The sequence below is a fragment of the Melospiza melodia genome, chromosome 16 (assembly GCF_035770615.1).
Source record: "Melospiza melodia melodia isolate bMelMel2 chromosome 16, bMelMel2.pri, whole genome shotgun sequence".
NCBI lineage: Eukaryota > Metazoa > Chordata > Aves > Passeriformes > Passerellidae > Melospiza > Melospiza melodia.
In genome coordinates, this window is record NC_086209.1 from 15,967,652 (window position 1) to 15,992,592 (window position 24,941).

The window sequence follows — 24,941 nt, forward strand, 5'->3', positions numbered from 1 at the left end:
TGAATAATTTTTGTCATTTAATTATCTATTCAATGTGGAGATGAACACTTATGGTCACAAAGAATAAAAGTATACAATCCAGGAGCAGAAGAGGTCAAGATTTACAGTCACTTGCCTTTCACTGATCCCATAAAACAATCCAAGCATGCAGAAATGATGATCCCATAAGAGACACCAGGGCAGAAGAATGAGAATGCAGCAAGAAATCCATCAGACTTATTGATATCTGTGAAGCTGAGGATCCCTGAAGTTGTGAATATAGAAGTGAGTTTTATATTATAGAATGAAATATTTATTAACTTTCTCCATCTGTTCTTTAAAAAATTTAGTTTAATGTCATCAAGGCATTTATGGAATACATTTAGCTTAATCATGCATTCATGCCTTGGGGAGTAAAGCATCCCTGGAGACCTGCTCTTTCTGGATCAGCTCTAGAACAAGCAATAGTTTAAAATTCCATCATTCTTTGGAAATCAACCACATGGCTTTGAATCATTCTTGAACAGAGGGTTTTTTATTTTAAATATCTGGTATTGAGCACATCCAATTGTTGTCTGGTATTGAGCTTTTGGATAACTTCATCAAATCCCTGGATTTCCCAAAGATTTGGAAAATCTCTCAATATTTGGTATATATCTAATAGTCACAGCACTAAGAAAGAATGAGATTGTAGAGCTGCATAATTAAAGCAATTAACTCTTCCATTAAAATTCCATGTTTACAGCCAGCACAAGGCCAAATACATCATTTTGGTGGATTAAAGATTCCAATTCCTTTGCTCTCAACTTTCTCATGGCTAGTGTAACTCAAGCAGACAAAATTTGCTGTTAGAGTCATCACTTCTGTAGGAGAAATTTTAAAAAAAGGAACTCATGGGCTCAGTGGTAGAGTTGGAAATTGCAGAAACCACGTTCGCTTTCATCTGTTGAATGTGAAGTTTGATGAAAGGATATTATAGAGTAGTGACAAGGACCTAATTCTGATCCAAGTTTTGTCATTATAAATCATGAGTAATTCCGAAGGCTGCAGCAGACCCTTATCACTGCTAAACATCTGTAAGTCAGATCAGAACCGGGACTAATAAATACATTCAAAATGCATAATTAAAACAGTGATTTCACATCACTCTGATGAATTTTAGTCAAGGATTTCTTCAAGGATGCTTTTCTCACATTAGCATTTGATGTTAGTAAGCAATGAATAATTCCATTTTTTCTTTCCAACATCTGGGACACTTCCTGCTTTATTTGCTACTTACTGAGCACTCTGCAGGAAATATTAATGAATCCTGGGTGTTGAAACACGGGCCCTGTGGATCGTGCTCAGGAGGCAGCCTGACGTAGGAGAGGTGTCTTGAGATTAAGAGCTTGATTTTGGTGAAAGATACTGGGAGATTTGCCAAACCTGAGGGAGATGCAGGAATTTGGAGAGGTCACCCAAAAGTCCCCGTGGCAACTTCTTTCATGCCATGGAGCTCTTCCCTCGTACCTAAGAGACAACAATTAATAATAAAGGTGTTTCCCCTTGGCCAGATCAGCTGTTTTTGCTGTGATTCTGGAGGCCAGCACCCAAGAATGCCTCAAGGCTGGGAAGGTGTTTCCCCTTGGCCAGATCAGCTGTTTTTGCTGTGATTCTGGAAGCCAGCACCCAAGGATGTCCCAAGGCTGGGAAGGTCTTTCCCCTTGGTCAGATCAGCTCTTTTTGCCATGATTCTGGAAGCCAGCACCCAAGGATGCCCCAAGGCTGGGAAGGTGCTGGTGCTGGCTCCACCTCACCCAAGGAGAGATGGAACAGGGGACCAGCACACCCTGAGAGCATCACTGCCCTGCCCAGCTGCTTCCTCACACCTCCAGAGGCCTGGAGGTCTTTCTCTTCCTTGGGAGATCATGAAATTCTGTGTTTGGAGAGCTCTGCTGGCCCTTCAGAGCAACCTGTGGAGGAAACCTGAGCTGAGCACCAGGTGAGCTTCCAAAGGAGGAATTAAACGTCCTTCTGTGTTCGTGTGAAGTGGCTTTGACAGTTCAGCATCTGACCAAGGAGGTGAAAACACCCTTTGCCATGGAAAACAGGTAAGTTGGTACTTTCCCAGCTTCATTCCAGCTGGGTGTGCAACAGCCCCTCTGGGATTTATTACAAACCTTCCCACTTTTTATTTTTGTTGTCCGGAAAAACTCATCTTATCTGTGCAGGTCCTGTTTTGACCTTGGTCAGGCACATTCCTTGGTGGCTCCTGTAAAAAAATGTGAGTGTGGAGAACCTGGATCCCCTCTGGAGCTGCTCCTTAAGGACCCTTTGTCCTCTCAGTGCCCCCAAAACCCTCTGGAGAGGGGACGTGCTGGGCGTTCCTTCCCTATGGAAGATGCCCACGGCTCCTTTCCTGCAGCAGCCCCATCCTGCTGGCTCAGCACCTCCAGGCAGTGCAGGGCGGGAGGCACAGATGTGGAGCAGCAAAGGAAGGCAGAGACCAAATTGAAACAAATGGGGAGAGGGGATTGGGCTCCACGCTCTGCACTGGGGCAGGACGCACCAGATCAGGCAGAGCCCCCTTTACAAGAGAGCACAGCACCTCAATCCCAGAATCAATAAGCTGTACATGCTGCAGCACAAAGAGCTCTTATCTGCAGTACCACTTTGAATTTAGTGAATTTATTTAATCCCTGATGCCTGCAGAGCATCAGTCCTGTCTTCTGGGTTAATTTATTTATTCCGGTGATGTATTTTTAGTCTTTCAAGTCCTTGACATTTGAGAAGCAGATTTTTCCCCCCCTCGTTTCCTAAAAAACATCTGAATTGGGAAAAAATTATTTACAGAAAAGTGTTTGTTTTTTTTTTTCCTAATTCATTCCCCACTTTTCCTTTTGGGAGCCAAGAGAAGTACAATATCAATACTAATAACCATAAATGGAATGGATTGGGAAAGGCTCCTTCTCCCCCTGCCTGGCAGAGCCTGTTTCTAAATCAATGCTGGACATTCACTGATCTTCTCTCTTCCTCCTCATCTTGTTTTTCTTTTTCCTACAAGTATTCTCTCCTCCTCTTTAAATAAAAAAGAAAAATCACCTATTTTCTAGATATAGCCAAGATTCTGCACTGCGTTTAGTTTGAAAATTGTCAGGAGGGCAGGTGATATTCTCATCTCCTGGAAATTGATATTTCCAGGTGGATCAGATGAACCCTTGGTTCAACCCAAAGGAACCAGTGGGTTAAAGACTGGGACTACTGGAAAAAAGAAATACCAAAGGAAAACAACAGGTAGGTACTAAACATTTGGTTATGGAAAAGTAGATTGAAGCTTTATAAACTTTAGGATCTGCAAACAAGGAAAAATATCTCACCTGGCCTTGGTGAGTCAAGGATAGCTGCAGCAAAGCTGGAAAAATTAAAAATAAAGTAGCATGAAGGGCAATTGTTTGAACAAGAGAGGGTTTATTCTATATTCCTTATCTACTATCTCCCTATCCATTGCCCAATATTTCCTTGTGTTTACTTTAAGAGAAGCAACAAACACCAAGAAGGAAGAGCCTCTCCTAGAACAGGGACTCTGCAAAAATATATTACATGTCCTCAAAAATAACTCTGCAAAGTCACAGAACATAATTGTTTTTCCATTTCAGGTATAAGAATTTTTTTTTTTTTGTCTTTTCTTCTATTTAAATACCAGTCCATGAGAGAAGATACTCAACAGACCATCAGTGCTCAAATAACATTGGCTGGGCTGGCTGATTTAAAATTTTAATATTAATGAAACCTCATTGGTTGCAAGCTGGAATAATTTTAGTGCACAGTGAATAAATATGGCTTGTTCTGAAGCAGAGGCATCAACCTTTGGGCATCCCTGCCCCACAAAAAGAAGGGAAATTAAACTATTTAAACAAATCAGCCTCAAAATTGTTCCTGCAGGGTGTTGAGGTGGAGATTTTGCATCAACCCCCCTGAAATTCAGGCAGAGGTTTTATCTCTGAAATCACAAGCAAGGTCATTATGTGAGTTAAATAATTAACTAAAAAATAAAGCCATTAATCAAATTTATTGCAAAACTTTTGCATCACAGCCCCAAAATAAGCTCAGGGGTGGTTCCAGCTGCCCTGTGGGCATGGGCACCCCCAGCCCCTTGCTCCTGGTGTCCCCAGGCTTTTTTTGGTGGCATCTTTTCCTCTAAAGGAAATCCTGGTGCTGGGAGACTGACTGAGTTCTAAAGACACTAAAAAAATATTTTGGTCCCTCTGAAGGTCAGATAATTTCATAATTTCATCTGCATCTTCAGGGCGGTGCTGGTGAAGGCTGGAAGCAGCTGAAGAGATGCTCCCAGGGTGGTTTTCCCCTCAGTTTTGCTCTGCAAGTCAGGATCCCGTCCCTGTTTTCCCACCTGCCTTGTGAAAGCCCCGTTATCCGAACCCAAACACAGGCACACACACTTCACACATTAAATATCTGTAAAATAACTGGTGTTCTCTGAGGAGAGCCTCTTCCTGTGCCACAGACACTTCAAAGGCTTCAAAGCAGAGGTGCCTGCAGCGAGGGCTGAAGCTGAGAGCACAAGTGCCCGTTTCAGCTGACACCAGAGGTTTCAGCCTCTCAGGGCATAAAGCATTTTTCACTCTGTTTAAATTAATTTAATTGGAAAAAAAAATTGAAGGAGAAATAACTGAAGACATTTTTGAAGGTGGGGGTTTTTTGTGTGCATGTGATTTTTTTTTTTTTTAAAGTGGAAAATACCGTTTTGAGATTAAACCTGCCTTTAAGTAGATATTTTAAATGAAAATATCTTCAGTGTTTAAGGAGGGGCTGCAGAGACCTTCTGTTTGCAGACATCTTAGAGGGGTGGTTTTGCTTTCTCTTGCTTTGCTGTTGTTCAAAGGATGTTCCAGCTCCAGGCTTTCCTTCTGCTGCCCCTTCTCAGAGTTAATGCATTGGTTCTGCTGGCAGAAAAAGAGACATTTTCAGTATTCCAGAAGCCAAAATGCTGTCTGCTGGATGGGGGGATTTGCTGTACATCCCAGGCAGGAGATGCAAATCCAGTTTTATACTGGGAATGCAGCACCCTGTGCCCAGCACCTCCTGCACTCCTGCCCAGGGAAGGGTGACAGAGAGAGGACATTCTGCTTTTACTTTTTTACACAATATTTATTTTTTAAAATGAAAATGACAAAAGAGTGGAAATACCTTGATTTTGATAGTCATGGCATGGGAATCTTCTTAAATTTTTGAACTTATTTATTTAGCTGCTCAGCCAGAGGTAGCCCCTACACTCTCAATGTTTCAGCAAAGAACACACCAGGTTTGGGAGCATTTTCTGGTGCTTGCTGGTGTCTCCAGGTTGTTGGAAGAATGTCAGAGGTGTTTGGCTGCTTTGTATGGGGCAAAGATCTTCCTAGGATACATGGCTGCTTGAGGAGCTCAGGCTGGGCAGAGGGTTCCCTGGAGTAGCCAAAAATAGATCTTAAAATGGAGATGGTCTGTGCCATCTCATTAATTTAAAATAAAAATGTGTATATATATATACACATATATATAAAATATAAATATATATTGAAATATATAATATAGAAATATATTATATATATATATGGTCTGTGCCATCTCAATAATTTAAAATAAAAATGTGTGTATATATATATACCCATACATATATACACATATATATATACATACATGTATACACACATATATATATATAGCTATATATACACACATATATACATATATATAATATAAATATATATACATATACACATATATAATATAAATATATATTAAAATATATAATATATAATATAGAAATATATTATATATATATGGTCTGTGCCATCTCATTAATTTAAAATAAAAATGTATATATGTATATATATATATACACACATATATAATATAAATATATATTAAAATATACAATAGATATAATATAGAAATATATCAATATATTAAAATTTATATATATATTTAAATATATTGATTGAAATAAAAATATAGTCATTAATACAATAGGGAGAAATGTTGTGGGAATGATTGTATGAGTGCAAGTACCTCCCTGAGGCAGTCCAGGGCTGCATTCCATGATACCCAGCACAGGGAACAGGGATTTCAGCCCAGCTTTCCTGCACACATTCCCTGTGATTCCCTGTGCCCTCCTTTAGACCCAGCCCTGGTTAGGGAGAATCGCTGGAGCGTCACGGCCGCATTGATTGAATTGATTGAGGCTCTGCCCAGAACCTCAGCCCCACTCCCAGGCACTGCTAATCAGAGCCAAAGATAACAGCAGAAGGAATGAAAAGATTTCATCCCTAGGACTCCAAAGTGCCTTTGGAAAAGAGGAAATTGCCACAATGTGTTTTCTCTCTGCTGCCCTGGGTTTGCCCGGCGCAGCCTCCGAGGGTCCCTCTGGATCAGCTCAGCTGCAAGGAGGCTGCTGGAGCTCCATGGGCTTGGGATTTTATCCACCAAATTTTATTATTTTAATCCAGCTCTACTGTGGAAAATCACAGCTGGGTCTCCAGCCAAGGCGGTGACTGAAATTATCAGGAAAGACATAAAACCTCATGGTTTAGGGGACTTTGTTCTTTACTTCAACAAAACTCGAGCGTTTCCCAGTGTGTGATGATGACTTTATCCATTGCAAATGGATATCCAGGATAAATGGACCCATAAAATTAGGGGAAAGCAGGGCTGCTGCAGGAAGCCTTGAAAACACCCCGAATAATTCACCCTCTTGCAGCAGCTCCTCAGCCCAGAGCCACCAACCTCCCCACAGGGTCCCTGTTTCCACCCCATTAAAGAGTGAGGCACAGATGGGTTTGGTCTTCTAAAATCAAATCAGAATAAAGAATATATTTTTGCTCCCTCCTTGTTGAGGTGTCCTGAGGTGTATTTTGAGTTTGGGCCATAAAGAAATCATTATCTTGGAGCTGCCTAATGCTGCTTCACTTTGGCTTGGGCCAGGAGGGCACAGCCTCAGACTGACCTTCTGCAGTCCCTGTTTGGGGTGAAGAAATACACAAGGAATTTTCAGAGGATACAGAATTCCATCCAGTCATGGAACCATTAGGTTGGGAGAACCCTCTAAGATCACTGTGACCAACCATCCGCCAGCACTGCCAAGGCCACCACTACCCGATGTCCCCAAAAGCCACATCCTCGTGGATTTTGAACCCTTCCCGGGATGGGGACTCCAACAAATCCCAGGCAGTTCCAAAGCTTCTCCCGACATCTTTTAGAGGCATCCAAAGCAGAGCTGAGAGTGGTCAAGGGCAATTTGGCCATGGCTTCTCCATGGGCATGGGAAGGGTGGGGAGCGGCCCTTAGGATGGGTGATTTGAGAGCAGACAGAGTCCTAACAGATCCTGTGGCTTTCTTTACCTGGATGTGCTTCTGCCCTAAATGAAATGCAGGAGCAAACTCAAGGCAAAAGCTGAATCACTCTCGCTTAATTTAGCAGTGAAATCACAGGCAAGGCACTACAGTACCTGCTGAAGGGTGCAGTGATTTCTAATTATGGATTATGCAGCTAATCAGTACCAATCAACATTTTATGATCTTGACTTAATATTTAATATAATGTTAATTATAATTGCTTTTGCCACAAACTGTGTCAAATCCTAGGTGTGATTTCCCCTCCTGGTGCTCCTCGAGGCGCTGGGTGGGCTCTGGGATGGGGGCTGAGCATCCCTTCCCAAAATCCCACCCAGCAGCACAGACACACCCTCCTGCTCCCTCTGCCTTGAGTTGTGATGCTAATTAAGTGCTGGTGAGTCTCAGCGTTATTAGAATGGAGTTTTTATCTCACACAAGTACCTTCCAGCTACAAACAGGGGAAGTTCATTTAATTAAAAATAATTTTAGTGTAAGTTAATGTGAACACAGTTCAATTACTCTGAAATATGTTTAACTTTTTTTCCCTTTTCTTGTTTCAAAGTCTACCAAGAGGCTGCAGAAAAAAACCTCCAAAAACACAAACTAACATCAGATAATCCAGATGATGCATTCAGGCCATTTCTGTGTATTTAGACAGTGGCCAAAATGTCATTACAAACAGGAGCAGAAATGTGCAACAATGACAAAGTCACATTCACGGCACAGGCACCGTTCCTGTGATTGTTTATTGAGCATCCTTGGGGTTTCTGTCCTTAAGTGCCTTTGTGCCTTTTCAAAGTGCTTTTTGCCAGCCTTCACCTGACGTCTGTGCATGACAACTCCAAAGTCCTCAGCTCTGCTGTGCACAAACCACCCGGGACCATCTTCACAGGCCTGGTGGTTTTTGATCTAATTTAAACTTTATTTTAAAAAAAGAAACCTAAAAAAAGTAAAATGAAAGGAAATCCAGAAAGTTTAAGGACGTAATTACCACTCAGGCAAATTTTTAATATGCTAAATGCTCTGTGTGAACATCAGCAGGATGCTGCTGGCCCACACACCTCCTTTAATTCACCTGCATATTCCCAAAATCCATTTCCAGCTGGGCTTGGGATCTCGTTCCCCACCTCATTTTGTCCTGGGGTCTCCCCTGAGCACGAGCTGGGGTTTCCTTTGCAATTAATAATTTATCAACTTCTGCTTAAACCCAGGCATATTTGATGCCTTTTTTTTTGCTTTCACAGCATTCAGAGGAGCTACAGCCCAGTGTCAGCAGCTGGAGCACTACCAGGGGCTGCACAGGGAAAGGAAGGAGTCCTGGGAATTAACACGAATGGGGACAAAAGGGGACATGAGCACAGGAGCGATTTTGGGGCTGCAGCCTCCAAAATTGGCTGCTGGGATGTTTCATCCAAACCCTCAGAGCTGGCACACCCTGGTGGAGTTCAGCACTGACTAAGAAGCTCTTGGAATTTTTTGTTGAATCTTTATGGCATAAAAGCCCCTGGTAGAAAATCTGTCTTTAAAAAAAAATCAATTAAAATAAGGAGAACAAGTAACCCCAGGCTGGTTCCTGCAGGGACAGACCTTGGGCAGCAGCTGCAGCCCAAAGGCTCTGGTGGTGAAATCCTTCCTCTCCATCCCTCCCAAAGCCTTTCACTCGAGTTTGACCTCCCTGATTTGGGAAAACAAAGCACCAGATAGGAGAAAAGGTCCTTAGAGTTAATAACAAAGCCCATTGACTTTCAAATGCAATCTTGTTGGTTTTTTTTTAAATACAAATTTGTTGTGTTGCATCTTGTTTCCTTTCTCTCAGCACCCATTAACTTCAGGGACTATTACCATAAAGAAAATTAATTCCACCCCCACAAACACACGGAAACTCCTCCCATCAGGGCACTTTAACATCACTTAGGTGCTGATGGGAAGGGATTATCCCACCATAACACCTCTGGTGCCACTACAGCAGGTGAAGTCCTTCCATCCATTAAAGATCCTACAAACTCTTGGTACATGTGAAGTTATATGGGAAGTCCCATTTCCAGGAAAGGTTAATTAAAACCTGTAATTCTGGTATGAGCTGGATGAGGGGGAGGTCAGGCAGGAATTTCTCCCAGCACAGCCCCTTACTCTCTACTTAAATAAGAATTAAGTTCCAAAAAGGGCTGAGAAGTCCAGCCCAACTTTTCCTTTGGCAAAGGGGCATTTATCAAAACCCTCTGCCTGTACAACAGAATTTAAAATATCCTTGTAAAGCCCTGTTCAGGAACTGGAGCCTAGCCTGGTGACCTGCTGGGACAGGGCAAGGGGATGGCATGTTTGTAATGCCATGGGTAATAATTCCTGAGGCTGAGTGGACAATTTATGGAGAGGGGATTTTTCCTCCCTTGAGGAGTATAACCTAGGGTACCCAAATCAGCCCTCCCTGCTCATTGAGGGGTGACCTTCAAAAGGTCCCCTCCAGCTCACACTATTCCACAATTCTACATTCCCAGAATGATCTTCCAAAGGCAAAAGGAGTGATGGTCCCACCACCCACCTTTCCAACCCCATCAGGAGAATCCCTGCACAGGGAGAGCTGGAGGAAGGGGCTTTGTCTGGGCAGCTCTGAGGGGTTCATCTGTCTGCTGCAATTAGGCAATTAGCCGAGAGAGCTAATGAACCTCGGAGACAAACAGCTGAGTGTCCCTTCTAACACCTCCTCCCTCAAACAGCTGCTGTGAGGAAGGTGGGCTCTGAGACCACCACCATGAGGGAGCTGCTTCACTGCGAAGGATCACATCCTTAATTTATTTCAGCAGCGTGAGGAATGAAGGGGAAGGTTATAACCACCTCAGAAATATCTCCACACACAGCCCCTTGTGCACGTATTTAATAGAAAATAGAGGCATTGGAGGAGACCACCAAGCTCCAAGCTCAGTTTTTGCCACCTTCCCTGTGTGCTGGTGGTGAGGGAATGTGCAGTGCCTGTGATAAAGGCGGCAGTGGGGTAGAACCATCAGTGCTACCTAAAAGCAAATGAAACTGGCATAAATAATTGTGCTGTAGAAAGCCTTTCTGTTGCACCTTGCCTATCACTGACAATTTACATATCTTAGGAAAACCTTTGTCAGCTTCTGTCATTTCTGCACTATTATGTGCCTTTCTGGATAATTACCAGTTAATGTGAAAAAGCAGATGGAAAAAACCTTGAAATTTCTGATAGAGAATCCTCAAACCTCTCCCCTTATCTGTGCACAGCAGCTTCCTGATTTCAAAAGAAGTTTGAAAACCTTTGTTAAAAATGTCCCTGATTCCCAGTTTGAATGAACCAAATGACATTCAGCTAAAATTATTCAGCTTTTTCCACAATTAAATTCCATTATCGTGAACTGCCAAAGTAAAATGGAAGGTCTCTTAACTAATGTGCCGGTTGTTTGCTTGTATTTTTCGTCGTGTGTATTGTATAAAGCTGTGTGAAGTAGAAGGAGGATAAACAATAAGTGTAATTTTGCATCAATGAGTGGGGCATTTTTAGACCCTTTATTATGGGAACACACCAGGGTTGGTGGGTTTTCTCTCTTCTCTCCCCCCTTCTTTTTTTTTTTATTTTTTTTCTTCCTGTTATTTTTTTTATTCCTTTTCCTGAAAAACCCACCGAGACTGATTGGATATTTCACCAAACTCAAGGAGCAGTGTCAGGTTGGTTTTTAGCACCAGGAATGATTTTTTCTATGCAATTCCTGCACACCATGAGAGCTCAGCACTGAGCAAGCACACACTTCTCCTGTCCCTCTAATGAAGAGGCAGTGTAGCAGTACACAGGGGAAATAATTTCATTTAAAAAAACCCACATTTCCACATGCAGGGGAATTGTCCTCGTGTTGTCTCAGTTGGTTTTCCCCTTGTTCTTCTGCAAGTCTTAAAATTAAGCTGCCCATGAGAAAGGCAGAAAAGTTAATCACAGGATCTTAGAGTGGGTTGGGTTGGAAGGAATTAAAATATCATCTCATTCCAGGGGACACCTTCCACTAGAGCAGGTTCCTCCAAGTGTGGTTTGCTGCTGTGCAGGATGGGGTAAAGCAAAAATAACCTCTAAAGCCAAGGAGCAGCTGAGCCTGCTGTGCTGCCCAGCTCTGAACTCCACAGGGAAGTTATTTCTGTGAGACGCAGTCAAAAAAAGAGAGAAGCTTTCTGAACGCTGATGACAGGGTTTTATGGGGGAATTTTCTGTACAAAATGCTTATAACAGGTTTAATTTTGCTCTGCAAAGCCAAGTCTCATTCGAGGTCTGTGGGTAACATCCCCCTGCAGATGTGCTCTGCAATCGCAGAATCATCATTTAAGTTTGATAAAACCCTTAAAATCCTCCGTTCTGCTCAGCAGGATTTTTCTAAGCACTGAAAGCTTCAGGCCCTTTGGGCAAATGCACCTGAGCCATCCCTGCCCTGGAGCTCCAACCCAGCTGGAGGATGAGGAGGCAGCTTTGGAGAGGGCAGAGAAGAGGAAGGAGAAGTTACCCTGGCACTGCAAGGCAGGGTGAGAGAAGGGGACAGTGAGGAGCCACAGGGACAGTGAGGAGCCACAAGGACAGTGAGGAACCATGAGGACAATGAGGAGCCACAAGGACAGTGAGGAGCCCCAAGGACAGTGAGGAGCCACAAGGACAGTGAGGAACCATGAGGACAATGAGGAGCCCCAAGGACAGTGAGGAACCACAAGGACAGACAGGAACCACAGGGAAAGTGAGGAGCCACAGGGACAGTGAGGAGCCACAAGGACAGAGAGGAGTCACAAGGACAGTGAGGAGCCCCAAGGACAGTGAGGAGCCCCAAGGACAGTGAGGAGCCACAAGGACAGTGAGGAGCCCTGAGGACAGTGAGGAACCATGAGGACAATGAGTAGCCCCAAGGACAGTGAGGAACCACAAGGACAGAGAGGAACCACAAGGACAGACAGGAACCACAGGGACAGTGAGGAGCCACAGGGACAGTGAGGAGCCACAAGGACAGTGAGGAACCATGAGGACAATGAGGAGCCACAAGGACACTGAGGTGCCCCAAGGACAGTGAGGAACCACAAGGACAGACAGGAGCCACAGGGACAGTGAGGAGCCACAAGGACAGAGAGGAGTCACAAGACACTGAGGTGCCCCAGGGACAGTGAGGAGCCCTGAGGACAGTGAGGAACCATGAGGACAATGAGTAGCCCCAAGGACAGTGAGGAGCCCCAAGGACAGTGAGGAGCCCCAAGGACAGCAAGGAGCCCCAAGGACAGCAAGGAGCCCCAAGGACAGTGAGGAGCCCCAAGGACAGTGAGGAACCACAAGGACAGTCGTGCTCCTGCTGGGATTCCTCCTCTCCCAGGAGCAGCCATGAGCAGCACAGGCAGGTTTGCACCAACCCCACTGCAGAGGGGTCATTCCTCTGCTTTAATGTGTACCAAAACGCCCAAATACCCTCATGCAAACCCCATTTCCCTTCAGCTGCTTAAACAAAACCAACAAAAGCTCACTCCACATTGGGTCATCTGTTCTGAAAACAGAGATTTACCAGCAGACACCTCGTGGTTCCTCACTGCAGTCCGAGGTCTGCTCAGTTGAAGCTGTGAGCGTCTGTGTTACAAAAATAAGAATTCCTTTAGATATAGAGAGAATGAGAGCAAGCTTGTGTTGGTGAGGATCACTGAGATGGGAGCTGAAGGAGCTCAGTATCAGGATGTTGTATCAGAGCTCCACACACCGAGGCTGCTCCACTCCGTGGCTGCCCTGCTGGTTTGTGTTGATGGAGCTTCTCTTCCTCGCTGGCATTTAACAGCCACATCCCCAGAGAATGACATTTCACAGCCTGATTAAAATCATTGTCTTTCATGGCAGAGAAAGTTTGTTCTTCAAAGCATAGAAGATAAAAAAAAAATGCTGTTGCAAACAGTGCTGAAAACCAGATGAATAAAAATAACCAAAAAAAAAGGGTTTAATTCCATTATTTTCAATTAGCTCTTTAATTTGATTTAAGTCATTTGCACTTGTTGCTTGTTTTACATCTCTTATTGTCCAGCATTTTATTTCACACATCTAACAGTATTAAATCAAACTGTTTTCTAGTCTTTGCCTTCTTTTGAAGCCTCTTGAAAGTCAAAGGCAGATATTAAAAACAAACTTTCATCTCTCTGCAGGTTATTTGTAATCAGACCTTTCTCATCAAGGGCTCATTTCATATGTGTTTGGGATCTGGGAATTATTAAAAATGCCAATCCATCTTGTGAAAAATATTGTCCAGGCTTCAGTGTTTTGAAACTTCAGCATCATGTGTGAATTCATCAGCAGCAGTGGAGACTTGGTGCTCCTGGTTGTAGGTACTCACACGTAGTAATGGCTCAGAAAGTCTACACAGGATCCTACTTCATGTTGCAAACTGCTGTTTATTCACCGTTGGTTCTGAATGGCTGGTGGTTTTAATAATAAATTATACAAGCATTTATTATTAAAGGGACAGTGTTGCTTCCCTGTTGCATATTCACAAATCTCAATGTGTATTTTGGAGAAGCCCATCACAGTCCCACAGCTGAGGTAATTTCTCATCTCAATTTGCTGGTAACCAGCAAGTTCTGCCCGGGAAGAGCTTGGTAAATATTCAGGTCAGCATCTCAGCAGCTTCTTAAAAAATAAAGTTAGGTCTGATGCAAGTTACCACTTAGACCTTTTCTTTCCCTCAGATCCTCTTTTGCCATCCATTTTTGCTGTCTTTCCCCTTATATCCTACTCACTTTTATTAGCTCGTGTCTACAGGAAAATACACATTTTGTAGGTTGTGGAAAGGAAGTTCCTTCTAAAGAAGTGAATGTAGGAGAGTTAAGCCAAGCTGAGAACCTCCTGAATGAAAGTTTATGAAATTCAATTATGAAGGTCCCTTCTCCAGAAACCCCTTGTTACCTTTTCTCTCCATTCCATTAAACCAAGTGAAAGCCTCAGCAGCCAAACCAGGTCACTCGTTGATTGCCCTACACCACATTCCAAGGCATTTCCACTACTATTGGGACTGAGCTTGAAAACATCAAATAATCTGGATGGAGAGCACTGATGGAAGAGCTGCACCTGCAGAAGCTGTTCCACCTTCTATACCATCAGAATTTACCAAAATGCCCACAAAAATATTTAAATACTTCCAGTTTTCACCACGTTGACACATCCATAATGGAAGGTAGAATGAGGAAAGCTGGCTATGAACTGCCTCTGGACAAGCATAGCAGATTGCTGGGTGGAAAATGTCAATTCCCCTTTCCTGGCAAATCAAGATTGGGATCCCCATCTTGTGAATAAGAAAGTTTCCAGTGTGGTGTTAAAATTTTCCAGGTTATAAAATTACATTGTGGAGTCAATTCTCTGTCCCAAATGGAGACCCATCCCTGCTGGGCTCCAAGGCAGGGAGAAGGTCAGGCATGAACTCTCTCTTTGATGGAGACATCCAAAAATTGGAGGTGAAGCTCCCTGGAGCAGGCAGGGGAGGTGCTTTTCTCCTGGTGGGTGCCTCTGAGGAGGAGCTGTCCCAGTGGTGGGTGGACATCCCTGAACAAAGGAGAAACCCTTCAAAGCAGAGCCATCTTTATCTCAAAGGCAGCATTCCCTCTTTGATCTCAGGATGAATCAGGCTGGCTTTGTGCTCCTCAGCTCCTCCTCAAATAGCACCTTTCTCCAGATAGGAAAAGCCTGAATAGATGTAAGGCTTGGGTGGTTTAAGAATCACTTTTTCCTTCCGAGAGCAAAATTGGGTGTTTCACACAATGGGAAGGAACCCTCACATGCCCACCTCCAGACCTTGTAATTCTCCCAGATCCTGCAATTGAATTTTTGCAGTTTTTTTTTCTCACGATGGGAGGAACTGGACCCATCAGAGGATGGGGTGACTTGGTGTGCTCTTGCAGTGGGTTTGCCAAAGTTAATTCCACAACGAGCAACACATTGGTGTCACCTTCTTCCAAGACATCCCCGCTCCTGCTCTTCCATCTCTGCTCCATCCATAAAAGAGCCCCGATTAAAAGCGTGGCCTCTTGTTTGATGAACCAGGAATCCATACATCCTGTAATTTTCCCTCCTTCATCCTCTTTCCCTGAGTTTCTCTGTCATATTCAGTAAAGTCTCTTTTATTGAACATCTGTTTGGTGCATAGCAAGCTTATCCGAACTCGGCAGGAAAGCACCTTTACTCCAAAATAAATTAAAACAATGTATGTGCCTCTGGCCAATGGATCATTGGATGGGAGTCATGAATGTACATTTGTGGATATTTGATGGGAAGTTTATCATTTAAATGATGAAAATACAGTACTTCAACATATGGATCATTCTGAGCTGCTCTCTTTCCTTTCCAGTTGAAGAATCATTGTGCATTTAGAGGAATTAGACAAAATTAAGAATTTAAACTGGTCTGCTTGTAAAAGCTATTACCAAAGAGTGGAAATGCAAAAGCAAATGCAGGGGTGGAGTCCGACTCTGAGATATACATGGATTAAGCTGGTTTAGTTTTAGGTGGTGCAAACAAAGAGCAAAACATGTTAAATTAGCAAAGAGGGAATTAAAAAGTGAATTAAAGACTTAAAATAGAAATTAAAGTACATAAAACCCCTCTGCAAGGATGGTAGTGATCAAATAAAGCTGAGAACTCAAAGTTTTTGTCTTCTCTGCTGTTTTTATCCTGATTAACAAGATGAGTCCAGTGTGGTGGTCTGCACTAGACCTTTCCTACAGCTCTGAAATTGTTTTTTTCCCCTTTTCATACAATATCCATGATAATTTCCATAATGAGAAATGTTTTCTGCCCTGGAGAGTTGTGATAGCAGGGGAGTCCTTCCCCTGCTCTCAAAACCATCTCCTAATTCCTGAGGCAATTGAGCAGCAGAAAACTCTTAACACAATTATCAGGAAATAAAATCAAGAATGCTGAACTCCAAAAGCAGCCTTGGAGTAATCAAGGCATTCAAGATGATGCTGCAGTTTGATTCCCAGCTATTAAGACACCTTTTGGTATTTGGCAGTGTGAAAAATGTCTCCACATCTGGCCAGTTCATGCTACTGTGCAGCGTGACCTTGACACACCAAACCCATCCTACAAAATGACTTTTAAAGCAGACACAACTAAAATTCCCCCGAGTCTACAATATGTTTTCTTGCCTGAATTTTCTGCTGTCCACACTGTACAGACATTGAATCCAGACTGAAACTGTTCAATAAAACGTACTTTCTTTTCAGATTTTTTTTTTGTCAGTATTTCTCACAAAGAGCTCTGAGATTTCTCAGCTACATTTTGCAGCTACTTTTAAACCAGAAATTATCACCTTGTGTTCGATTAGTGAACTCAGTCCATTTAAGAAGCAAGAGCATGTGTATAAAGTATAAATAAATACTGATATATAAAAGTGTAAGTTGAACTGCTGCCATGGAAAGAGAGGTCACAGTACAACAGGCTCAGAAAATCACACAGGAATGGATTAATGACAAAAGCCAGTATCAGAAGTGAAAAACAGACTACATTGCATTTCTCTACTTAATGTGCAATAATGTCTAAAACACAGTATGCCGAGTAAGATTTTTGCTATTTTATGCACCCACTTCAGCCCAGTTCCCCTCTCCATGCTTGTCCAGCCCAGCAGGATGGAGTGCCCATGGCTGTGGGAATCAGAGCTGGGAATGCCCAGCATTTCCATCCTGGTGGAGATTTCAGTGACTCCTGTTGGTATTTTTGCAGTAAACCAAGGATTTTTCCAACCAAAGCAGTACAACCTCAGGCCACATTGCATCAATATTTCACTGCAGATTTGTGCTTGGCCCTGGGACTGTGGACAGCTGCCTCTCTGGCAGGGCTTTTTTTTTTCATGGGGTTTGTTGTCAGAGGCATGGGAGAGCTACCACCAGTCTTTTAAAGAAGACCTTGCCTGAGAGTCTGTAATCACTTGCCAGAGCAATCTCACCTCTGAGGGGCAGACTCTTAACAATCTATTATGTCCTAATTAAGTTTGGCCGTGTTTACACTGCTTGATGATGATGCATAAAGATTAATTTACCTTTCCAGCCCCTCTGCCAGAACGTGCTGCCACAGAACCCCATTAAAAATGGAAATAGCAGTGAAGTCTCCAATTATTTTATATCACCTTAAGTCTACCAGAATTCATCATTTTATGTGCTGTTACTTTAATTTATTGGCTTATCATCTATTGAGGTAGTAGCAGTTATTACAAGTCATTCTATATAGGTTTTAAATATGGTGGTATCATTTCCTATGGACAAACAACCCTCATTTACAGTTTTTAAATAAGGGTTTGTAATTTAAGGAGGCCAGAGAAAGCCATTTAATTGCTTTTGAATAAAAAAAAAATCTTACAGAGCCACAACTAAAATTGGATTCCTCTGACTGTCATTGGAGTTTAGAATTAAACAAGCCTGAGCTCTTCAGTGTGACCCTGATGAAATTAAGTGCAATCAGGATGAAGGCAGAGCCACGATTATACAGGTTGAGCTTTACACTTTGATTTTCTTGAAATATTGATTAGGGATGTGAATATGAATTAAAGATCTTGGCTCTGTTACAGCAGATTTGCAATGAGATCTTGAGCACATTCATTTTTCCCTCACTTTGACAGGTTCTGGAGTTTGCAAGTCGTGCGTTGGGTCACTTGTTCACCCAGGAGCTGTGGCCAGGGAAGGTGATGGTCACATCACACTGCCAGGGGCTCCTGATGGAAGAAGTGCTGTTCCAGAGGAATCCTTCAGCCTGGAGCACTGAAAGTTCACCTTGCTGCAATGACACAGCTGGGAAGGTGTTATTTGTGTTTGAATTTTCTGAATAGTGAAAGAAACTCCTCATGGCAGAGGCTGTCCCTTCCTCCTATAGGGTCTGGAGATCTTTTTGTGTGCTCTGGGACATCTCATCAAGGCCTGGCAGGGCTTAGCTTGAAAGGGAAGGATGGGGGCTGAGGAGATTTCCACCATCCCAGCAGGAGCAGGATTTTCTCCCTTATATCCAATTTCCTAAAGTTGCCTGAAGCACCTTCAAAATTCCTTGAGATAAAGAGGCACTGCCAGGCCTGTACCATAGTCCTGCCACCTAAGTGATGGTGATGAACATTCCCAGGAGTCATGGTCACCAAAGCTGTGCCAGACCTCCAGAGGGATTAAATCAAGGATAAGGATCCTTAGGAAAAAAGAGCATAATTAGCTCATAAACGTTATTTCTCAGTGGTTATTCCCTTCCATTCTCATCCTCCCTGGCAGCACTTGTGCTTTCTCCTCCTGTGACTTCCTACACATCATTCATGGGTTGCTTTACTTATTTTTACTGAGTTGCCCCCCTTTTTCAGCCCAGTGATGCCAGAGGAGATTTCAGAGCAGGTCAGGTTATTTAACAAGCAAACATCCTAACAAACAGCCCGTGTTTCCACACATCCTTGCTGGTTTATGGGGTCATGCACAGCAGAACATGGCCAATAAACCTTTTGACCATTTGTCACAGGTTTTATGAGCCGTGCTTGGCTGGCTCAGATGCACCTTCCCAGGGCCTGGAGAGCCACAGCATCATTTATCCCAACATGGGCAGCACCCAGCACCTCACCACAAACTGGAAACCATGGAAGGCACCTCTTCGTACCCAATCCTTGCCTTTTTTGCCCCCAAAAGTTAAAGTCTTCACTACCCATTGACTGTGAGAAGAAACCCAGAGCCTGGGGGCCATGGGATGGAAATCTGCCTGATCCCAAGCTCCTGTAGCACCACTGGGTAAATATTGGTGGGGTCATCCCAGCCCAAATCTGTTTGCACCCTCCTGCTAGGGGTGAGCTCATGGTGCCACATCCCTGCCCAGTGATTTCAGCTGGGACCTGCCACTGCATAACGAGTGGGGCAATGGAGGAAACAGGAAACACCCTCCATGCCATGCACAGTGGGAAATAAATCCAAGGTGAAATAGTAAATCTCCAAGGAGTTACAGAAACCCTGATAGATACCCTGGTGGAGTTGCATTTATTGTGAAGTGCTACAAGGTTTTTCTCTTATCTCTAATTTTATAGATCTGTGCAGCTGCAGCAGTCCTTGGTTAGGGCACATATTTGAAAATGCTATAAATTTCACCTCCTATTTATTTCAGACTCATTGGCACTCTCTGTCTTTACTATCTCCTGGTATTTTATGCCTCAGTACTTGGAGAAAAAATGCTTTGTTTGCACTAGATGTAATATGGAAACTCTCTCTGACATTTAAACTTTAGTATCAGTTTGCCTACAGTGTTAATATCACTGAAACTGCTTATATGGATTAAATTGCCTACAGTATATAATGCCAAAATATGAACACAGCACATTTACTGATTTAAACCCTTGAAAGAATTATTACCATTAAAATATTTAAGGTCACCTTTACAAATGCAATAAATCAGGAGGATGTCAAACAGGGAGCGTTTAAAGCTCCCGGTCTGGAGTAGCCCAGTGGGAAAAGGATGGTTGATTCATTGTCGTGTGCAGACAGGGGGATTGGGTTTTGTCACCCCTTTGGGGGACAGCCTTGGGGCTCACACCTTTTTGGGGTGCAGCCCAAGGGTGTGGAGGACCAAGGGGACACAGTTGTTCCCACCTAAATTCTGCCATTCTTGCACCAACTCCGAGCCTGGTTCCACCAGCTCTGGAGGTCTCACAGGAGGAAAGAGCAGCAAAACCTCATTTCTGTCATTAAAGCCAGACACAGCAGCTCGTGTGCCCTCGGGAGGCAGAACTGATGAGTAAGAAGATGCCATTTTCATGCAGTCACTTTTCTGCACAGAACAGCCTATTCATGCTACGGGTCCAGTTCTGCAAAAACCCTTATTGAGGTCAACACAATTTACTGATAATTGAAGTCAGAGGAAAGTTTTGCTTCAGTGGGAACAGGCAAATCAAGCCTATCAGACAATTTAAAAAAAAAAGCCATCCTTCATTATGCTTTCATCTTAAATATTAGGATTCAGCAAATTTCCCGAGAACAACCACTGTGTAAAACTTTAATCTTTTGAGAATGGATTGGGACTGTAATTGCAAAACCCAACATCCTCCTCCTGTACTGCATTCCCTCTCTCCAAATGTCAGCATTTACTAGCAAGTTATAAATGGGGGAGAAATTTGCATGTGGTTATTACTCATGCTTTCATTTGTTTCCAGGTGACTGTTTTTAATGTTTAGCACAAACCCCTTATCTACAGTGGCCCATCATAATTTACAGCATGAGGAGACAGACTAATGTTCATCCCCATTGCCTGGGAAAAGTACAGGAGGATGGATAAAATCCTACTGAAGTGGGAGGGTTTTCCCAAAGGGTCTTTCAGAGAAAGAAAAGATTTTTTTTTTGCTGGCGATTAGAATACACTCGATTTAGTGAAATGCTCTTACATGAAGATAAGCTGGTGCTTCCTCCAAAACTTGGGGCTTTTAAAAACACATAATTTGCTTTCTGCCTCTTCAAAGTGGCTGATTTGGGGAGCACTATTCCCAGAAACTCCAACTGCACCCGGGGCAACCAAGCAACAACACTTGTGCCTTTCTATCCAGTTTTCTCACAGAAAGAGCCTGAATTCCCTAACAAAACACAACTAACCCTAAAGAAAGCTGCTGTCAGGGGCCAAGAAGGAGCAGCTCCCAAGCCTGAGCAGATGCTTTGCTGCAGGAGCAGAAACGGAGCCTGACCCTGGACTTTGGACTGCTCCATCCGTGAGATTTAACAGTTGGATAACACATTTGATAATTGAGCGTGTTAATATTTTGCAAGAGAGACTGACAAGCAGATTGTTGTCAAATCAAGGCTCCGTCAGGCTGCGGATATTGAAGTTGGCAGAGCCCAATAATTTACGGCTTTCTCCTTCAGCTTCTCATAATTTACTTCCCAGCCACTGAAGGGAAACCTGCAGCCAAAGAAAATTGATGGACTCATCATGCAGACATGACACTCCTGAAACCTCAAATTGCTATTTTATACACATGGTGCAAAGAGGAATGATCAATGGGAGCTGGAAACTCCTCATTTACAGGAATCCTGGGGAAGCTGCACTGGACCTTTCTGCTCTCCCACTTTCCTGGGACTTGCTGGTATATTCCAAATTATTTCCATTTAGCATTTTCTTCTACCCAATGACCTGGAAATAGTAAAACCACTGAGTCTAAGCTATTAGTTTATATTGGTACAGGGTCTTAGGCCCAAGTGGGTGATATTTTGCTAAAAGCAAGACCCAAAGTCACTCCAACTCAGCCAAACTCCTGCTGACTGTGTGATCTCACCAAATGGAACAACCCAGCTGCTCATTTTCAAGCTCAGGTTTATGTTTGTTACTAAATTCATGTCCTGACAAAGTTTTTGGGAGTTTCTCATTGCACATCACAACCCCTGAACAGCCTCCATCAGCCATAAATACATGGCAGTAATTTCCTTTCCAGTGCCATTATACACACCTGCAATCGTGGGAACACAAAGTTTAAAAATTCCTCCATTCATTCCAAAATGAAGAATTGTTTGTATAAATAAAACAACAGAGGTTTCCAGATATAAAATGAAATTACTGGGACATAACAACAGTTACTGGAAACAGGACAGGGCTGGGGGCTGATGTTTCCCAACTGAGTAAAGTCAATTTTTGAAGGCATTATATGCATGCATTTTTACAATCTGTGTGCCCAAATTCATCACTGCTATGTGCAGATTTATCTGAGTAGAAACCTACCTCAGTCTCCAAGGAACTTGGTGTTGTCAGCGGGAAGGAATCCAGGCTGGTGCAAAGGCAGCTGAGCTCTCCCAAAGCATCATCAGCTGCTTGGAGAAAAGCTCAGGCAGCACCACCATGGGGAAGGGTGGGGAACTCACTGAAACTCCACAAACACATCCAGAACCTGCAGAAAAAACACCACAGAGTGTGTTTTCACAAGGAAGCAAGTCCAGGGAGAGGCAGAAAAATTTGCTTCAGCAGGAAAATAAAGAGAACGAAATAAAGGCAAAATAGAACGAAATAAAGGCTTGGCTTTGCTCGCCAGGACAAAGAGTTTTTACACCCATAAATGTGCATGGATGCAAATAAACCTGTGGATTCAGGAGAGCTACAGCACATCTCAATAACCTCAGGCTGAGGTGCCTGGCTGAACTGAGCTTCAATGTGTATTTAGGTTTGTTTATGTTGCTTGCAGCCTGTGTGGAGGTATTTGTATTTGTGCTCTTTAGAAACTTGTTGAAATGGGGTCTTTTACAAGTTTGCCCTATTTTAGCTGTGCTGTTCATTCACTGGATCTGTGGCAAAATTATCACTTTTTCTTGGGCCTTTTCATCCCTAGTAAAGATGCTGTAGGGTAAAAAGCACAGCTCATGCCACAGAAGAGAAAAAAACATTCTTACGGTCCAAACACATAAGGCAGCAAAAAAATAAAACAAAAACCACTTCTCTGAAAATGCAGAATCACTCCCAGTCTGACCTCACAACCTTGTACCCACTGTATGTTGTAAAAACAAAAGTTGGAGTTTGGGAATGACACAAACACACTTGGAAATAACAGATATTTAACTCCTAATTCACCAAGCAGAATTCATTTTACTGTAGTAGTCTGTGCCAACAGCCAAACTGAGTCTGACCAACACAAACTTATAACCATGCACATTTAAAACATATTTTTAACCATCATAGAATAGTTCTGCACAAGTCCCAAAATCATACCATGTTAATAAACACTACCTTGTATTTTTGCAGTGGTTCAAATGGAATAAAATATACTTCTCTTTTTTTTTAAGGTTTCAGAGATCAGCTGAGGTGAATCTGCTTGAAAAACATGGTAAGCTTCAGATCAAATACCACAGTTCTAAGAAATCCATTAACCATTCACATCTAAACCTCAGCTTCCACGCTTCACCCTATAATGCACATTGTTGTCAATTTTTGTCTTATTTACCCCCTGCTAATAGCTGGGCTCCATTCCAAAAAACTCAAGACAATTGTGGAGAGATGCAGATCTAACATTCTTCAAGTTGACAGCCAATAGTTCTGAGCATTTAATTCCCGAGACGGAAGAATCTCCAAATCCTGCTTTTGTAATTCGCCCGGGAAAACACATCAGAGCCAAACTGTGTCTGTGCAGCCTGAGTGAAAACGCTATTGTTTGATCCAAGTTGTATCTTTCTTGGCAGATTTGTAGGGATTGATCCTGCCTGACTGGGGTGTTTTAATAGGAAGCTGAGCACTAAACTCCTGATGAATTATCATTGCATTGTAACCATCGGCACAGCTGAGGTGAAGGTTCATCCCTTCACCCTCGTTAAAGTTTAAGCAGCTCTGCCAAATTCCACCAGACTTGGCATGTGTGACGTGACTAATGACTCCTCTAAACTTGGAGTCAAAAGCCTCCGGTGGGAAATGCTCCATCTTGATGTATTTGCCCCCAAGCAGCGGTGCAGGGAGAAATAAATAAATAAATAAATAAACAAATAACATTATTCTTTTTGCTCAGCTTGGAAATTTAAGCAGCTAAACACAACTCTGAAAGTTGCATAATGTTTTTGCGTGGTTTTGATAAGGGGGTTTAAGCTTAAAGCAGAGAACATGAAGGGTCAAGGACCTCCCTCTCCCTTTAAAAGAGGAGATAACACCAACTGACAGCCCCAAAACGTTTGCTTGGATCATCACGGCTGTGGTGCAAAAACACATCCTGGGGCTGAGCTTCAGCCAGTGGTGGTCAGGTGGGTTTACCTCAACCTCACATGGTCCTTCTGCTCATCTTGCTTCTCTCCTGGTCTGTCTAGTCCTGTGTAGCCACCTGTTCTGGTATTCAATGTGATTTAAAGGGAATTATTCATCTTCCTTCCTCAGGTTGATTAGACTTATGAGTACCTAAACATTGTGGAAAATACCACCACACTATTTGCCTTTTCATTCCTCAGCCTGTTTTTAAGCAATACTCACTTTACATCCACTTGCAAATCTCCCTGTGTTTACGCCTCCAGGCTATGCTGAAGTACCAGATTTTTTTCCCCTCTGTGATACAACTAAAACATGTCCTTCTCTGTTCATCCATCAGCAAACCATCAGCATTTTGTGTCTCCTCAGGACCCCTCTGGACCCCCAGGTGCCACCCAGGCCCATCTGCCGCTTACAGCCAGAGCAGGATGCTGAGGACCTGGTCCAGTCAAACTCTGAACTTTTCTACCTCACCCAGTTCAATGTTGGGATGCCAATAGCTTCAAGAAACCTATTTTCTCCATTTATCCAAATAACCCTACACATGTAGGAAGAGTGACTGGATCCTTCTTTAACTCCAGCTGTGAAATTTTCCTTCCTTGGCATGGCCACAGAATGATTTGATGTGGGTCAAATTTACGATGTGTAGGCAATTAATATTTCGCTCGGTATTTTCTTGTACAATGCTAATTACAGCCCAGTCCCTCATCCTGGACTGGAGTTTGCTGTCATGCAGCACTAACACAGATCCATCCCAGGCCACAGCTAAAGCATCCTCGGGTGGTCACACAGAAAAATAATAAATCACCCCATTCTGCGAGTGAGTCATTAACTGCTGACACAGGTTTTTGTCCAAATCCTGGGATTCTGGGACACTCCATATTATCATAACTTTGACTGG

At 43.0% G+C, this 24,941-nt stretch overlaps 1 long non-coding RNA gene across 2 annotated transcripts; it reads right to left on the reverse strand.

Annotated features, from left to right (window-relative positions):
• Positions 1–4,626: 4,626 nt before the first annotated feature.
• Positions 4,627–23,551, reverse strand: LOC134425936 (uncharacterized). Of its 2 annotated transcripts, XR_010029809.1 has the most exons (4): positions 23,259–23,551; positions 22,049–22,214; positions 5,164–5,418; positions 4,627–4,916 (listed from the first exon to the last, which is right to left on the reverse strand). It is a non-coding gene; the product is annotated as an uncharacterized LOC134425936 (long non-coding RNA). The 2 variants fall into 2 exon arrangements; XR_010029808.1 differs by lacking the exon at positions 5,164–5,418 and having other exon boundaries at positions 4,641–4,916.
• Positions 23,552–24,941: the final 1,390 nt, after the last annotated feature.